Source organism: Accipiter gentilis, chromosome 14, assembly GCF_929443795.1.
Source record: "Accipiter gentilis chromosome 14, bAccGen1.1, whole genome shotgun sequence".
NCBI lineage: Eukaryota > Metazoa > Chordata > Aves > Accipitriformes > Accipitridae > Astur > Astur gentilis.
The window spans coordinates 34,016,896-34,034,872 of NC_064893.1; the positions used below are offsets into that span (position 1 = coordinate 34,016,896).

The following is a 17,977-nucleotide window of genomic DNA, read 5'->3' on the forward strand; positions in this document are numbered from 1 at the left end:
ACTCCGAGACCAAGGAGCCCCGCTGTCAAAGGCATCTCCTCTCCACACTGCCCTGGTTGCCAAGGGGAGCGAGGTATGCTGCTGGGGGGGGTCATCGCTGCCAGTGCTGGTGGGAGATGTGTAGGCAGCACCCCTGGCGCTGCACAGCTGTTGCTGCCTGCAGAGGGCCAGACCGCACCAGTCCTGCATGCACAGGCGAGAGTCATGCCAGGGGATGCCAGTGCCTGACAGTGGGATGTGCTGGCTGTCCAGCCACTGGTGCTGGTCTTCCTGGCAGAAGTTTTCCTGGCATCTCACTTCTGCAGCCATGGGCTAGGAGAAAAGCATCTGTTCAAGGACTCACCACCTGGCTGACTTTAAAAGCTAACAGTTTACGAAAGGGCTCTGGAGTAAGCTTCAAGCCACCCGCAAGGCACTAAGGATAAACACATGAGACCTGTGGCCAAGGGTAGACTGCATTCAGTGAGCACCTGGGGAGAAGAGGCCTGATCAGGAGGTGGGGAGGGGTATGCAGCATCCATCTCTCTCTGCACCAACATGCTGAGCTTCCACCGGAGCTCTGCGACACCAGCCACAGCCAGAACTATTCATGAAACATGCACATCTTCACCGGTTTGCAGAAATAATCTCCTGTCATCTGTTACTCTAAATAGGAGGGAGAAAGAGGATGAATGGAATGGAGGACGATCCTGGACTAGATATCCATCTACTCCCTAAAGAAGGGGAGCTGGACTGTGCTCTGCACAGCCCCCAGCATGATTCTAAATAGCCCCAGCAGTTCAGAGCAGGGGCAGCTCGCAAGTATTTCCCTAGCTCTTCCCTGCACTTGCCATTCCCCCAGTGTGACTGCACCAACGGGGCAGTTTCCCAAAGTATCCAGTGAGCTGCACTGTCATTTCTGCATTTGCCTGTCTGGACAAACATTTCCTGAGAAACATGGGGCATTGGTGCTAGGCATCATTCCACACTGCCTATGGTTCACAAGTAGTGCATCATGCAACATGCACAAATCTACTCACACACAAGGGCTCACACTCATTTTCCATCCCATGCACAGCTAACTGCACTCATACACACTGGCACCCTCTTTTGTCCATATTTGTCCCTCATTTGGGTGTACACTTATGTTTTCCTCTCAATATACACGTGCTATATTCCATGCACACATGCACGTCAGCTGTCACGTGTGCAAGTCCTGTGCACTTCATGCTCCAAGGAACACAGGGTCTCCAGTGTATTTTTATGTTAGCAATCACGGTACAGAAGCACTAACATTGATCCCCACCCGTCTTCTCTGCCAGACCATTTGTCATTAAGACATCTCCGCACCAACCACGTAAGGTCGTTGGCAATAGCATGACTCCCTCTTGCAGTCAGGCCTCCCCACATAGAAGCCATTCCTGCCACTGCTCCTGAAGGGCCAGCTACTCTTGCCAATCTGGCGAGAACCCCTATCATCAAACATCAAAATATTTAACATCAGGGACTGTACCTAGGGAAGCGAGATGACCTGTAGATGGGTGACAGACTGAGTTGTTCCTTCCCACTGTCAGGAATCTCACAGGGTAAGGTAACTGCAGCCTTCATTGATCAAACACAGAAATAAAAGGTCCTTGCTCTGGAGCAGCAGAGCTGAGGCTGCCCCACCTGCAGCAGACTTCAGAGCAAGACACTCATGATGACAATAACAGGACACGTACAAACCTGTTTTATCACGCTTACATAGATATATAGAAGATGTGTAACAAGATATAGCGCACCACTGCCACAAACAGCATCTCTCCAATTTCTCACATCTGGGAAATTTGTGGCTATTTTGGAGTAAGTTCCCCACATAGTGACAGATGTCAATAAACTGAACAGCACAAGCTGTGCCAGAGCAAGAGCTTCAGGCCAGCACCCAGGGCAAACAGTAATTGTGGGAAGAACATTCTGTCCAGCATCTCTGCCCTTGCCACTCTGCAGCACTTTTGCAGGCAATGCCTCCACATGTGTCCAAAGTCCGAGTACAAATGGGTTGTACCTGGTAAATGCAACTGCTGGAAAGAGAACTTAAATAGTCCATTTGCACATGTTCTCAAAGACTACCACATAAGCAGAGCCTTGGGGAGAGGCAGTCACCAGCTGCTAACGTCTCCCACTCCACCCACCCCGGCACCCTCTCCTTGCCATCCAGGCTACTCCACGCTGGTTTATAAAGCCCTGCCAGCAACCCGACAAGGCAGCAATGCCACTGCCAAAGAGCAGTTCTGCAACCACTGAAGACCTCCTGAACGCGTAGGGAGGCTGAAGGAAAGCCAGCCCAATGGTGCAAGTCCAGGCACTACAGGTAACATCAGCATCCAAGGGCCCTGACCAAGCTGGCGGGATGGCAGCACATGGCCCCGGCTGTCCCCAGCGCACAGTGCTCAGGGCACGCAGCTGGCAGACAGCACCGACACTGGCTCTGTGAGGGCAGTAGGAGCCATCCGCATTCCCCTCATCGCACCATTTCACATGAGTGGCAGCTGCAAGCTGCCGATTTCCTCCATGACCTGACTACCCAAGCCACATACTGGAGCTAGCCCTACGTGCAGGCAGGGATGGACAGGCACTGTGCTGCCTCTTTCAGTCTTGCTAGAGTTACAGCATACAAACAGAAGCAGCTAAACCCTAAACAGTATCAATAAACCGGTAAAAGCAACAATTTAAATGCACACACTAAAGCAAGGTAGAGAAGAGGAAGCAAGGGCAAAAGATGCCGCAGTGGGCGAGCACAGCTCCAGCAGAGCTGCTCCCCGGCTGGCAGGCAAGCTGGCCCACAGTTCCCAAGGCAACTTGCTCAGTCCTGTTGCATCTGAGCACTCCACAGAGCAGCTACTGCCACGGAAAGGAGAGTCCCGCTGAGCACGCATGGGCTGGGCTGCCGTTGCTGTGGGAACCACAACCTTGTGTTTAGAGTCTCAGACATTATGCTGCTTTTTACATTTAACAGACTTCTCATCTTACTGCTACATCCGGACTGATGTGGTTTGCTGGTGGCTGTCTCACATGTCCAAAGTTCAGCTACGCTCAGCTGAGCTGTTTGCATGCTCTGGCTCTGTGGGCAGCAATGGAGGTGGTGTAACCCAGTTTGCCTCGATGCACCTCTAAGACACTCGGGTCCCAGACTGCAAAGCCCATCCATACAACCTATTGCGAGCTCCAGCCTTTAGTACCCAGAGCGACCTAGAAACACCGACCCAGAGACACATCTGTGGCAAGGTTCATTGCCACAGTCTGGATTCTTCTCCACCCATAAATTCTCAGCCTGTTTCTCTTCTGTCACAGATTCAGGCCACAGCTAGGGTCAGCGTCATGTCTCATCTTGGTGTGCACGGTTTCTGGCTGTCACATCACAGACCTCTTCCAGAGGCAGCAGACCCAAGAGCCCCACCCAAGTCCTGCTTGTGCCCTTGCGGCAGCCTGCACACACTGCAGCAGGGTTCAAAGTACCCCAGGGCTGCAAAGTACCACAGAATGTCCCGTGCACAGGAACCAAGACTAGCACAGCGTTTATTTCCCTGTGTTATTGAAGACCTTTCAGCAACAGCTGGAAGCGCCACTTCTCTCTGCCACACGTGAGCAGCGGAGCCATAAATAACTAGTGGGAGCTGCTGCCGTTGCAGCCAGAACCAGCCTGCAGCACAGCATCCCAAACAGGCAACAGCATGCTGCTGCAGGTGCACAGCACGCATGCACCCACATGGCAGAGTGCCCAGGCCCTTGCTGTGCCAGGCAGGCTTTCATGCATTCAGTGAAGCCCCAGACTCTCACACAACCCCAGGTCCAGGGTGATGCCCTCTCTCCTGTGGCTGTCATCCCCACTTTCCAATTATCAGTACAACTCGCCCCCACCCCCCCCAAGAGCTTGTGCAGTTTGTCGGTGTGTGTTTGGCACAGCCATACTGTACATCATGTTGACAGTAGAAATTACATCCTGAGCTTATGTTTTACACTGTGCTCTGTCAGAACTCACCGCAGCCCAGTGATCAGGACAAATTGAATAGCATCCCGTCCATGTCAATATTTATTTCATTTTACAAATGCAGGCTGATGCAGGAGAAAGCAGGAAGGGGGAGGGGGAAGACGCAGGCAACAGCACACAAAGATAGCACTGCCCAATACATTACAGTCCTATACCTCCAGACTATACTATTGCCCAACACTGCTGCAGTCCCAGAGTCAGGGCAGTGGTACCCCAGGAGACCAGGGAGGGGTGAACCCAACCAGAGGCCAGACGAGCACCCTGGGAGCTCAGGCAGCGCTCCCTGTGCCTGCAGGTCTATTGGGAGGACTGCCACGCCAGTACTGTTCCTCTGAGACAAGCCCTTATAATCAGCAGAAAATGCAGAGCTCCCCATCAGCTACAAAAGATGCAACAGAACAGGAGAGCTCTCCCTTGTCAACCCCAGCTTGCCGCCCAAGCTAATGCAGGCCTGGATGCACTGCCTTGGTTTCTTAGCACCTCCCAGCAGAGTCACATGAACTACCAGCATGAGCATCAGGACTGCTCCGTCTGTTCGGAATGGCCACAAGGATGCTACAAAAGCTGCTGAGGAGTAAGGCAAGAGTAAGGCGCTGCTTGTGCCACCCTTGGGAAGGCAGACCCACAGAAGGCATACCAAGCATAAGACAGGAGCTCCCTAAAGCTTGGACCTTCTCCTGCTTTTCCATGGCATACCCACACCCCAAAGGACACAAGGAAATGGAGGCTGCTGCAGGAAGGTCACTGACCAGAGACAATGGCTCAGTCCTGACCCCCATGGTCCTGGACATGGCCCTCATTGCTCAGTTAGCTATCTGCCGAATGAGTTCAAACTGGGAGTACCAGTTACCGTGCTCCAGCCCCATTATCCAACAAAGACAAGGAAGGAGCAAACAGCAGCACAATAGGGATGGCCTCCAGGGAGGGGCTAGCAGTCGCTTCCAGCACTTGCATGCAGAAGCCCAACCTCACAGCTGAAAACTGGGAGCTTGTGGACTCGTGCTGCTGGACAGTTGCTCCTCACACTGCGCTCTCCCCTGGCTTCCCAAGGGCAGACCACGCAATGACAAAGGGGGCTGGGGAAGAGCTGTGGCGTGCCTGCATCCCAAGATCTACCTCGTTGGTCTGGAGCTGGTATCTCTCACCGCAGTCATGAGGAAGCCACGTTGGTCCAGCACTGTTCTGTCAGCTTTGGCACTGAGCGTAGCTACTACACAGGGAGGGTGGAGAGAAGAGCACGGGGAGAGGCAAGAGGCAGGTTGGAGATGTATGACACAACCTTGTCAGCAGTTAGCAGTGCTGCTTCCAACAGGCAGGACTACAGCATCTTTGGAGACGGCCCAGGACAGCAGTCACATGGACAAAAGCTCCTGCTAGGCTCCCCAGCAAGCAGCCAGACATGCCTTGCTGTTGGAGCAGCAAGAAGAGCACAGCTTCACACCAGCTCCTTCCCCAAACATGCAAGTCTACCTGGAGACCCTCTCCGAATAGCAGGGCAGACCTCTAGCACCAGCCAGGCCCCTCCATTCTCTGCCTAGCACCTCCTGACCCCAATGTGCCTTTACCCGAGAGCTCAGAGGGTAAACACTGGGTTTACCCAGTAACTGGTAAACACCATCCACACGTGCCAGCTGCATCAGCCGTAAGGGAACAGCTGAGGCCACGTGCAAGCAAAACAGCAGCTCTGGGGACCACGCTAGCGCCAGCTTAGAGTCTGCATCCACAGGGAGCCCACCTGCCTCGCACCCAAGAGCGTGGGCGGCATGACAGCCCAGCCTCAGACAGACCTTGCTGCGAAACGGGGCAGCAAAAAGCCTGCAATTACTTCAACAGCAATTCTTCTCTAATACTGCCTACAATGCAGCACACGGTGTGTAACCACGTCTCCTCCTGTTAAACAGAATTCAAATCCACTTAATGCTCCCCTTCCTGGGAAAAGGAACAGGCTGGCTAGAGCATGCTTCCAGTATCTGCTGTATGGAGGTAATACAAGCATGGCAAGGCTGCTGCAAACCTTGAAGATGGTTCATAATCTCCAGGCCTAGGGCTAAGACATGAACTCAGGCTCTCTGGAGCTCACTTTCTCTACTGGATATTGTAAGACAAGATGAGGCAAAGATACTTTTTTTTCTTTTATGAACTTCTCCTTGAAATCTAGAGACGAGGGAGGAGGCAATCTTGCTGGACGTAAGAATACTATCAACTCCAGACTAGGCCACATGGCAAATATATCACATGCAGGCATCCAGCATCCCACAGGCTGCCTCTGACAACACGCCTCAGTACCACACCAACACTGGACCGCTGCACCACAGCCAAACACCCACCTATATCCCCATAACTTCCCACAACTCCTTCCTAGCATCCAAGAGGCATTTTATGATTACCCCTTTTGGCTGGGCAATGGAACAGTCAGGGCATCCAGCCCCAGGCGTACAGGGAATGCTCTGCACATTTAAAACACTAGGGACCAACACCACAACCTGGCTGCTGCTCCAATTCCCTCTGCACCCCTGCAGTACCCACAGCCACCACAAACAAGTGCCTTTGGCTGGAATATGTTAACACGCACTGCTAATTCTGTAAGGGACGTTAGCACTGGCGAGAGCAAAGGTGTGGGATGCCTGCTCACATCAAGACAGATTACCATCATAGCCACTGCACTGCAAGTTCCCATTCCATAGCAGATCCCATCAGCGATGTGGCATTTAAGGCCCAACATTCAGATAAAAGAAAGCTGGACAACATGTCAGAAAACCGTGATGCTACAGAGAGCAACTGCAAGCTAGACAGATTTTCGCCACTGCAAGCTCTGGAAACCCCATAGCATCCCTCTGCTGAAATGCATTTTGCCAATCAAGTGAGAGAGGGCTAGAGATATTGACCTGGATGGCACATAGCATCACAGTGTGTACAAATGCTGGTGATAAGTGGCCAAGGGATTCAAAACTGTAGAGGCTTTTGAAAGAGGATATTTAAGTTACTTTTATTTTTACTTATGCAGTGAAAGGCTTGTGTAACCACAGTTACTGGACGAACACATCCCAAGTGCAGGTCCAGACTGTGCAAAGCAATGTTTGATAGCAATCTGCCTTTCAGCAAGTCTTCAGCCCTGATACAGAGCACAGAAGACAGGCAGATAATGATAAAATCAAGTTTTCTCACTAATGTCACCCTAGCCTCAGCTTTGACGACAGGGCAGAAAGCCCATTATACTTAGCAAAAGTTTAGTCATGCTTGTTCTTGAAGTAAATCTCTGGGTTTCTTTTTTCTGTTTCCTTGGAATTACTCTCCCAGCAGGGGACTTCTTCCTCTGCTTTTCTTCTTAGATAAACTTGCGCACAGTCCAGGTAAAGTTTTTCCAGAGGAATTTCTACCTACACAATGCTCAGGACTGTATGACTAAACATCCATTTTATCCTTTCTTTTTAAGTCGCTTTAAGTTTAATTATTGTCCCCTTTGATGCTGCCTTGAGAAATTCTAATAGAAGAGTATAACAACTGTCAGAGCAGGAGCTATTCACAACCTCTTGACTTCTCATGTTCAGTTACTTTCTGCTATCAGACACACTGGGAGGAACAGTATTTGTTAAAGCTCTCATACAAGCATTGTTTAGAAAAAAGTATTTTCAAAGTTCAGGAGATTTTTTTCCTCCAAATCTTCTTTGGTCCAAGTTTCAAAGAAATTTTAATTGCAAAGAAAATCTCAAAGCATGCCTTAGGGAAGAGGGTTTTACAGCCATAACGGTCTCGCTCTGCAGCAATTCTTTTCCAAATATGGAATTTTCATGCCTTGTCTACGTGAACACAATACTTTTAATTTGCCTTTAAAAACAATCTCTGAGGGGAGGTGGAAGCAAAGGCATCTTCCTGTGGCCCTGAATACATATGCTATTCCCTCTGCCAGGCCTGGGAGAAACCACCTCCAAGCCAAGAAAGCATGGAGCTGCTCTGCACCTAACACCTCTGCAGGCTGCAGCGCAGCTAGTCACATCGGGCAAAGCAAGCTGCACCAGCAAAGCCAGCACATCTGTACCAATCCCCAGACAAGGAGCCAGCTGACCACAGGTCTCAGGAGGCTCTGACTAACCAGGCAGAACAATCGGCCTCCAGGACAAACTGCTGTCCCAGCTGAGCTTGCACAAACTCTGCCTCTGAGTGCCAAGAAGGCAAGTAAGATAGATGGGAGAAATCACAGCCCCAGAGAGGATTGCTGTCCACATCCAGAGCCTAGGAACTGCGTGACCCCAGAGACAGCAGCCACTGCTCTATGCCATTTGTGGTTTCCCCTTTCCAGCTTTCACGCTCTGAGCTCTTGAACGCACCAGGTCCCTTCCTGCCGTTCAGCAGAGGGACTGCAAGTGCTTGCACAGCCCATCCGTTACACACCAGCTCTGCTAGCCCCACGCCAGTCCCTCCTGCTCCTTCGACATTCCCGTTGCTCCCCTCAGGATCCTGCTTGCTGCAGTTATGCATGCAACACTCAGCACAGCTTCAAAGGAGCACTAGCAGAAGGTGTTTCCCTCCTGCTCCCCAGAGGGGAAGTCTCCCTAGCCTCACGGATCCCCAGTCAGGTCCAGAGGCAGAACCTCTGACACCCAAGCGACAGCACAGCACCAGCAGGCACTGGCCTCTTCATCCCTCTCTGCCGATTTGATGCAGTACTGAAGCCTGGGTATCCAGCAGCTCAGGGTAGACCCATCAGCACTGGCACAGCTGGACACATGCTGGCGTAGAGCAAAACACCTGCAGCACAAACCCCTGCTGCCATCCCACTGAGCCCCACACATCAGGAGTGCTGGCATCTCTGATCCAATGGGAGAGAGAAGGCTGATCCCAAGGGATGATTCAATGGATAGCAGACGAGTCACTCTCTCCTGGGAACCTGACAAACTGCCTGAAGTGCTAGCAAAAAAAGCAAAACAAAGCACTTGAGCACTCAGATCTGACAGGGCATGGCTAGTCTTTCCTTTGCATAAGAAAGCTGTACGCTGCTAAGCGCTGTGCATCCTAGGACCCACCAATTGCTTCAGCAGAGAAAGGAAACACGACATATCCGTCCAGCTTCTCAAAGGCTTGTGAACAGAATCATTAACAGAGGCAGAAGAATCAGAGTTCTCAACAGCTGAGGGGAGACAAAAAAATGAGACGGGAGACACAAAAAACCAACCAAACAAAAAAGAGAAGACCCATCGCCACAAATCCAAAGCTGATACAAAAACTGAAAGGGAAAAAACAAGCAATGAGTTCAGCCATGACCTGGCAGAAAATGACAAGGGACCCCATGTAGGAAGCAAAATCCATAAATGACAGGAGATTATCTTAGTCAAGGCTATTGCGAGAAACTTCTGAAGAACTGGACTGAGCCAGGGGACTGGCCAAACAGGAACTGAAGTCAGTGCCAAGCTGGCACTAACACCCATGTGAAGCTGAAAGAGAGCACATAAAGAAGACCCTATCTCTAGCTGGGCAGAAGGACAAGGCGACATTGCTGCTCCTCCAATGCCTGCCTGCAGCAACAGATATTGACCCAGCCACCACGCTCCCTGCACAGCCTTGCTCTAGGCTTGGCACCACTGGCAGAGCAAGCATCAGAGATCCTTTGCCCCCACAGGCCAAGGGTGAGCGGTGCTGATTACGGGGAAGATGTCTGCAGCCATCACAGCATCTCTGTCACAACTGCTGGGATGGACAGAGTTCTCTTCCTGCTGTGGAGAAAAAGCTCCAGAGCTCAGAGCAGGTCTTTAATTTCACGATCCGGATAGATAGCCCCATCTGAAAGTCAGCCCCTGACAAACACCCTGTGCAGTCAGAAGTTGCATTCCCAACAGCCTCGCATCTTTTATGCCCCACTACCTCATGAGGAGCCAGAAATGCTCCCACACAGCAGGGCAGAGAACACCCACAAGCCTCCACCATGACCACCAGCGCTGGTCCCCGTGGCACAGCCCAGGGACACACAGGGACCACCGTCACTCTCCCTCTTGCCAGCTGCCACTTCTTTGGGCCTCGGAGGACAGCAGAAGTGACAAGAAAGGAAAGGCTTGAGCACTGGACTGCCCAAAACAGGGCAAGTGGAATCAAAGTTGATAGCCCAGACGAGTGGGCATCTGGATAGGAGTCAAAGGATAGATTAAAATTAAAAAAAAAAAAAAAAAAACCCAAACCAAAATGGAATTCTTACACTTTGACAAATGTGGAGGGAATTGGGTTCTTTTAAGCAAATGTTTGGCAGATGCATGAATTATTTATCATTCAATATTGTGTGATTAAATGGAAAATTGAAGATGTTCACAGCTTCCTGTCTGCAACTTTCCACCTCTCATGAAAGTCTCCCCAAACTCCTACAGAGAATAACAAGTGGGTATTCTACTGAGCCAGAAGGGTTCAAAGAAACTTCCTTCAATTTGCTGCTCAGGGTTCAAGGTCAGGCTCAGACTCAGTCCTCTGGTTAAATAAATACTATCGCAGGCACATGTCACTTTCAGGAAGGTCTCGCTGCTGCTCACTCTTCTTCCCTATACATTTGGCAATTTTGTTCCCAGAAATCTCTCAGTCCTCATGATAGGAGGCGTGTTATCCCTCTTTACAGAATGTGTGAGACCAAGGAAGTCTCTCCCTGTGGCAGCACACTCATTTTGAGACTAAGACCAAGTCAGCATAGGATGACCCACACTGAAGTGGGGAGGTCACGAGGGAGGACAAGAGAGCAGTGAAAAGCAGGGCAAGACCTGGGGGAGTTGCACCACAGGTCTCACACCTGCAGCTTTAGCAGTATTTTTCCTCTGTAACAGGATGATCAAGTTGTGCACAGCCCAGATTAGAAGCAGGCACCAACTTTCTGTTACAGGTACCTTAGGCCAAAAGCAGCCTCAAGAGGCAAGTGGCTTCCTTGGCACTTCAGGACAAGGTCTGCAGCACTAAACAGCTGTCAGAAAGGTGGAAGAATGAGAGTAATTAGTCTCTTTAATGCCAATTTCAGACTGATCTTTCACACTTAAGAAAACTGTTACAATGATTTTCTTATTTTCAGAGGAGCTCATTAAATAGGAATTAGAAACAAGATAGTATAATGGATAAGAAAATTATTTCTGCAACAACACCCTGCCAAAAACCACTGCTCTGCATCTGCACTCCTCAGCCACCCAGGCTACCAGACTTGCCCCTGTAGCATCGATGCCGCAGCCAGCGCACCACACCAGCACACATCACTCCCAAATGCACTGTCATCACCATCAACCACCACCACCTGAGCAATACTGTCCTGCCTAAACACAGGCCCTCCTGCTCTCCAGAAATTCCTGAGCAAACACTCTGCGGAGAAAGGAAGGAATCTTGATACCACAGAAATTCAGGAACCTGAAGCTGAATGTTGCACAGCCTCATCCCCCAAACAGGAAGCAAATATGCTTTGCTAAGATGCAGCGCTGCTCAGAAAAATCCACCACAATTGGCAGAAATCCCTGGTAGCTGAGTCTCCTACACAGGTAGCACATTTTGGCCAAGTCTGTTTGAAAGTCTGCGTCTCTAAGAGGAGCACAGCAAGAACTGAGCCACTGCACACCCCTTGGGGCTGCCCCAGGCGATCAGAGCCCTGCTAGGTCCCTCCTTGGGTGTCTAAGGATGCAGTTTGGGCAGAAACAGGCCAGTAACGTGCAGGTGCTCTTGAGAGAGGGCACCAGAGCTTCACAGACCCAAAAGGTTCTCTGGATGGTCAGCCAGGTAGAGACTCAAAGCAAAGCCCACCTCCGCCTCACAAAGCACTACCAGGAGGAATGTGACCTTCTTGCTGGACCAGAGACCTACACGCTGGAGCAGATGGGCTAGGACTCTAAGCGAGCAATTCCCATAGCACGCTGTTCACCAATGAGCTGTAGAAAAAAAGGCTTTCTCCAGCCTATGACAGACCAGAAGATTACAACCTCCTTGTAGGCAACTTGCAGACAACAGCAATAGGCTAAATGTCACATTTGATCATTAATGACAGATGCATTATTAATTCGGAATCGTTTGCTTCATTCTACTAATTACATCACCACTACTAGCTTCTGATGATGCACAGCACTTGGAGTCGTGTCCCAGGAGTCAGACCCTGTCCAGAGCAACACAAACCACGACTGCCAGCACCACAGCTTGGCAGCGTTAAGTGCTATTTCACTTCCCCAGGAAAAACAGGCAGGTTTTGTCAAAAGCTGCTCACTCCCTTGCAGATACCACAAAATCAGGTATACTCCGGATGGCCAACTTTTGGCACTCCTTCTGCACACTGTGTCCAGAGCGACCTGGGGAAACCAACTACTGTCTCCCAAAGGCTCGCTTGGCAGATTCAGAAGAAACTGGCACAGCATTCTCACAACTCCTCCCACCCCAAGCCCTTCTTGCACTCACAACCCAACCTCCCTGCTGCAGAAAGAGGTAAACATCACAAGCTTGTGCCAAATCAGCCAGGTCAGTGCTTGCCCAGCTCTCATGGCCCCACCAAGCAGTCCTCGCTGTCAGTGCCGGGGCAAACAGTCCCGTGAAGAGAATCCGCATGGAAAGCGGCCTTCCTCCAGAAGAGAGCGGCCCCTTCTCCCCCTCCTTGCCATAGCCCTGAACATTTCACCTCTACCCCTCCAGGCACACAGCTGAAGGCAGGTACCCTGATACCACAGCTGGGCAAGCAAAAACCAAGCAAGGGACAGAAGAGGGCAGAACCCCCTTTCCCTGGAGGTCCCAGTCCCTCAGGAGCAGGGCTGGGTCACGGTGGGAACCCCTGGAGACAAGGACAGGGAGGCTGTCTGCTCCGGGACCTTGTGTGACAGAACGGCTACACATGGCTGCACTACAGACAAAACTTCACTTGAATGCAAAACCAGAAGCTTTTAGCATCCTGTCCGGTAGAATCAAATTTTTATATCCTTCCATGCCCAGTAAATTCTGTTCACAAAGAACAAGAAGAAAGGAAGTAAAAGCCTTAATAAATGCTGGAAGAGCAGGGAGCTCACACCAACTCCCAGCCCAGCATAGCTCCTCGATAATCTAGGCAATAGTTTATTTTTCTCTCCAGTATCATTTTCCCAGCTTGATCTCTACTGTCGCAGTATGATGGTTTCACCCCATTAGCCTTGCTTAAAAAAGTGATCCCAGGACTGTGAGTGTTATTGCCCACATAAATCAGGAGGCTTTGAATACGGAGCACCTTTAAATAAACAGCTGATGGAAGTGAAGTTCCGGGATCATTATTAATAGCTTTTCATTTCTGTGTCCGCTGTGCTGTGACATTCTTTCCCAGCAGAAAGCCTCCGCTTCCTATCCCCAGTACATCTGATCCCTTGAGTCCTCCAGTCAGAATGAATGACTGTACCTTTGTGTTAATTGCATAGCCCGTTCCACAAACTGAATACTAATATTAACTAGCAAGCGGAAGAGAGTTTGCAGACCAGGAGCGATGGGACAGTTTGAAGAGAGGCACGCCAGCCCCACTGCCTTCCCCTGTGCACAGAGGCGAGGAGTGCTGCGGGTCCTCTGCCTCCCCTTAAGGAAGGGCAGATCCTGGCTCTTCCCACACACACCAGTAAACGCTACAACAGGTGACAAGGCCCTGCTCCATTTCTGTCCTGTCTGCTCAGGGAATATGCCTGTACCAGCCAGACACAGGCTTTCCCTACTCTGCCAGCTCCATCACATTTCTCACATACTCCCCACAAGCCGAATTATGCCTGCCGCTCTCCTCCACATTGCAAACAACTCCTGGCTGAGTCCAAAGGGACACAGACCCTTGGAGATGCAGCCATCACAGAGCAGCCCTGTCAGTACTTGTAGGTGCCATTCAAAGACTTTACCTGGCCAGATCCAGTTTATTTTTCACTAGCATGCCTTGTCCAGGGAGGAATCACTGTCGTCCTCCACCTTCAGCTATTGGGGTCTGTCCTGCGAGCTGCAGGCAGGTACATAGCAGCCCAGAGCAGATGAGACCTCTAAATTCCATGAGCAGATCTAAGGGCAGCAACAGCCAACGGTGCAGAAAGACAAACCACCCATTCCCAGGGTGATGACCCTGGGATGGGACTAGACACCTCATCAAGAGGGGCCTTGGCCTCCTACTGTGGGAGCCCCCTGCTTTGCCATCTGCTGCCAGCACTGACATACAGGCGCTCCCAGTCTGGATTCTCAAAATCTTCATGCCTAGGACACAGAGTTGCCAATGCTGCTGCTGTGTCAGCAAATGACATCATCCCCCAGGTCTGTGGCTCAAAAGAGAGACCAAGTTTCTCCTTGGAAAGGGTGTTCAGGCTCTCCGAGCCACTTTGGCCAAAGAAAGGAGGAGATGGTCCTGCTGGTGGCCAGTCCCAATACAGCTACCAACATAAATGCAAGCAAAAAGGCTCCACAGTGGCCAAGAGTGCCCAGGAAGAGGCTGGCATGGGCTTTATGGCCTTCCTGCCCTTTACTGCAGAGAGATGAGAACTGAGGGTCCTGCTGCTACAACCCACCCCCAGCTTCATTTTACTGTTCTTGAGTAATGACACCACATACAGGTCATGCTGCTCAAAACCAATGCACAGGGTAAGCAAACATGCCAAAATGGCCTGTTGCTTCAGTGACCTTTGCCGTGTGTAAATCAAAAGGGCTGCAGACAGCAGCAAGCTCCAGGAGCAGGTGATGGCTTTTGGTTTTACCGCCTGCTGCTTGCTCTTTCCCAAATCCAGTTCTCAGCAAGGAGATTCAGGACACACGCACCGACACAGGCATAACAAAAGGTTCACCGATGAGAGCACCAAAGTGGAAGCAAGCATCAGAAAACCGTGGAGTGTGGCTGAACAAAGCTGAAAGAGACCACTACAGACAGGATGCACTTTTCTTGGAGGACTATAAGAGGAAAAAAATTAAAATGTTAAATCTGTCTCCTGATTTCAGAGTCCTTCCCTAGCTAGAGTCTGAATTGTTGATATCATGATGGACTAGCACAGCAGAGCCATGTCCTTATGACAAATCAACAAGATCACCCCAGGTTTCTTGATATGATTCTGCAAGCCAGATACAGTACTAGCCTTCCCTCTGCAAGAAACTCCAACCACTTTGTCAGGTAAAAAAAAAATATTTTGATTCCTCCTCCACCCCCTCCAGTGTTGTATTTGCAGACTGTGGACCAGCATCCAGCAGCTACATAGGACCTTTAAGCAACAGAAATGTAGCTGGCACCACATAGCAAAACAAGACCGCTTCAGTGTGTCTCTAGAAACACTGCTTTCCAACCACCAGACTTCAGCATCCCATTGAAGCATCAGCTCTCAGCAGAGGCCAAATGTGCAAATTGCAGTTGAAGAGGAGAACATTTCTGAAAGCTTGAAGCACGTGAACACAGCAGACTAGAACAGAATCGGCAAGTAGCTTCACTTTAATGTTACTACCAAACCAATGGCACAATGAGGAAGGGACAGACTGGGAGCTCCGGGAACACCACTCTGCTCAGCACAAGCGATAAAGGGAGATTAATTGACCCATTCCTCAATCAGACATAAGGGTTCAGGGCTTTGGTGTAAAACTCCATCAAACAAGACTAGCATCTTCACTTCTGACATTCCAGGATGGACACAGGACACAGTGTGGGGTTTTGTACAGGTCATATTTCACAATCAAGCCCTTTGCCTCTGCCAGTCCTGGCAATAGCGAGACTATGAGAAACTTCTCTCTCCAGCACACAGGCTTTGAAGGGTCTTTCCTGATGTATCTGCACAAAGCAGGGACCTTGGGGCCTTGTATGTAGGTTCTAATGTTACTATTATCAAAAGGAATAAAGAGGGACATGGTGAAGTAAGAGGCAGCAAAGCAGCCCAGGGAACAAAGGGAGGAAGAGAGAGAGAGATTACAGTAGCAACAGGGAGGACAGAAAAGCAAATGGACAAAGTGCACGTGAAAGAATAGAGCCAAGGAGAGAGACGCATACACGTGAGCAAGTAGGATCGTGCTGGAACACGTGAGTATGCGTGCGCACAGGAGGGGGCACGGAAACCCACACCGGCAGGTGCAGTCACTTGCAGCTCCAAGTCCTTCAGACCCACTGCACGTTTGCAGCCTCACACTGCTTCAGCAAGGGGCCTCCCCTAGAATGCCCCAATGCACACGCAGGACTCCTGTGACCCAATTCTCTCCATCCAGCACACAGCCCAACAGCCACTCGCTATTGGTGACAGCGAAAGATCTTTACTACCAAAAAAATGGAAAGAAGTTGGCTCCGAGTACCCCCACCAGGACTGCCCACCCTTTCCCCAAAGCCATTCCATGCTTGAGAGGGGGAGAACTGGCAGCACATACATACACAGACAACTCCCACTTTCCCACATGCAGTCATGGCTTTCTCTGGTTTTGTCATCCTCACACACCTTGTCCATTTGCAACCTGCTCTATCACTACATTGCAGACCCTTGGCTGTCTCTCCCCTTATTTGCTGGGCTGTTTCACTTCCTCCTCCCTCTCCACACTCCTCTCTAGCTCATTTGATGACAATCACATTAGAACTCATGCACGTAGCCCCAAAGTCCCTAGTGTGTGCTCAAGCAGGAACACGTCCATCCAGAGTCCACCATCCCCAACCCAAGCAGCCAGATGCAAAAGCGCTGAAATCCCGAATTGCACATGCACCCTTACTCCAGCCGTGCTGTGCTATTCCCCTGCATGCTGCCACACCAGGCTGCAGGCCCCCGTCACTCCTAACACCACGGGAGGTAAACATTGGGCTGGCTGAATCCAACTGGGCTGAAGTCAACTGGTAGAACTGCAATGCAGACAAACGTGCTCCTTCGTGTCCTCCCCTCCAAACAGCCACCCTTCTCAGGCTGCTGGGCTGGCAGCAGCCTCAGGCAGAGTTTGGGTATCCACAGACAAGCGGTGTCCAGCCAAAAAGCCATTCTCCCCCATGCTGGACTCAGAGCTGTACACGTCTTGCCACTCACCTCTCCCATCAGACATCACAGTGAATTGACACCAAAATTCACACCTGAACATGCAGTCACTGTGATTCAGAAACAGAATAACAAGACACAGCTGCCCTGAGCAGGACTGAGCCAGACACAAGCACTGCGTCTTTGCAGTCCTCAGCCCCCATGGTGGGGTGCACCAAAAGCATTAGCTCATGAGACAGCTTTCTTCATCTTGGTGCACAGAGGCACAGATAGACCTCTCACACAAAAACATATAAAACATATAAACTTATCAAACACTTCACGCACCAGCTAGAAAAGGAGAAAGAAAAACTGTCATTGCTATTTCTAAATATACTTGGGAGGCACCAGATAGCACAGTGATGGACTAGATATAAAAAAAGATAGAGATGAGTCTCAGTACCAGCCTTTGATCACTCACAAGGGAAACGCACGTGCCGCCTTGTGGAAGCCAGGACCAGACATTGTGTCCTACCTCTGCCTAAGCCCAGCTCAACTGTGGTTTAAAGAAAAGGCCTTCCAGCCTTGTGCTTCATGGTCCCGCCCTCTCATTTCTATTTCACAGCAGCTTTTCTCAACCAGGACAGTGCTTGGTTTAAGCAACACAGACTCAGCTGCAGGATTTTCTGGTTCTGGGACAGCCTAAGGTTTGGAAAAGACCTCCCTAGAAGCAACAAATCTGACTGCAGCCTGTGCCCAGGAACTGAAGGGAGATAGTCAGCAGCAGCCACAGCCCCAGAGCAGTCACAGGTCAGATCCTGTCCTGCCAACTCCACCACTGTGATGGACTGAGGCTAATTTACACCAGCTGAGCTAGCAGCTCGCTGCACACATGCCGCCCTGCTCCATGAGGCTTGCTTTCCAGCACTCAGTAGTCTCTAGCTTCTCACAACAAAAAACATGCCTGGCAGCATCGCAGAGTGGCATGCCTCTGTCCAGGACAGTTTGAGCATGCCTTTGCCATCAGATCCACAGAACAGAGGCCACATCTCCCACTGCACTGCCCAGCTGTAACAAGGGCTCTTTTGCAAAGGGCGCCAGGCACCTT

The 17,977-nt window shown here is 50.6% G+C and overlaps 1 protein-coding gene across 7 annotated transcripts in view; it reads right to left on the bottom strand.

Moving 5' to 3' along the window:
* Nucleotides 1-17,977, bottom strand: part of CDH22 (cadherin 22) — a 90,115-nt gene that overhangs the window by 61,026 nt on the left and 11,112 nt on the right. For all 7 annotated transcript variants that reach the window (XM_049817011.1, XM_049817010.1, XM_049817013.1 and 4 more), the window contains exon 3: nt 471-645. The gene's annotated coding sequence lies outside the window, so the exon portion shown is untranslated. The remainder of the gene's footprint in view (nt 1-470; nt 646-17,977) is intronic.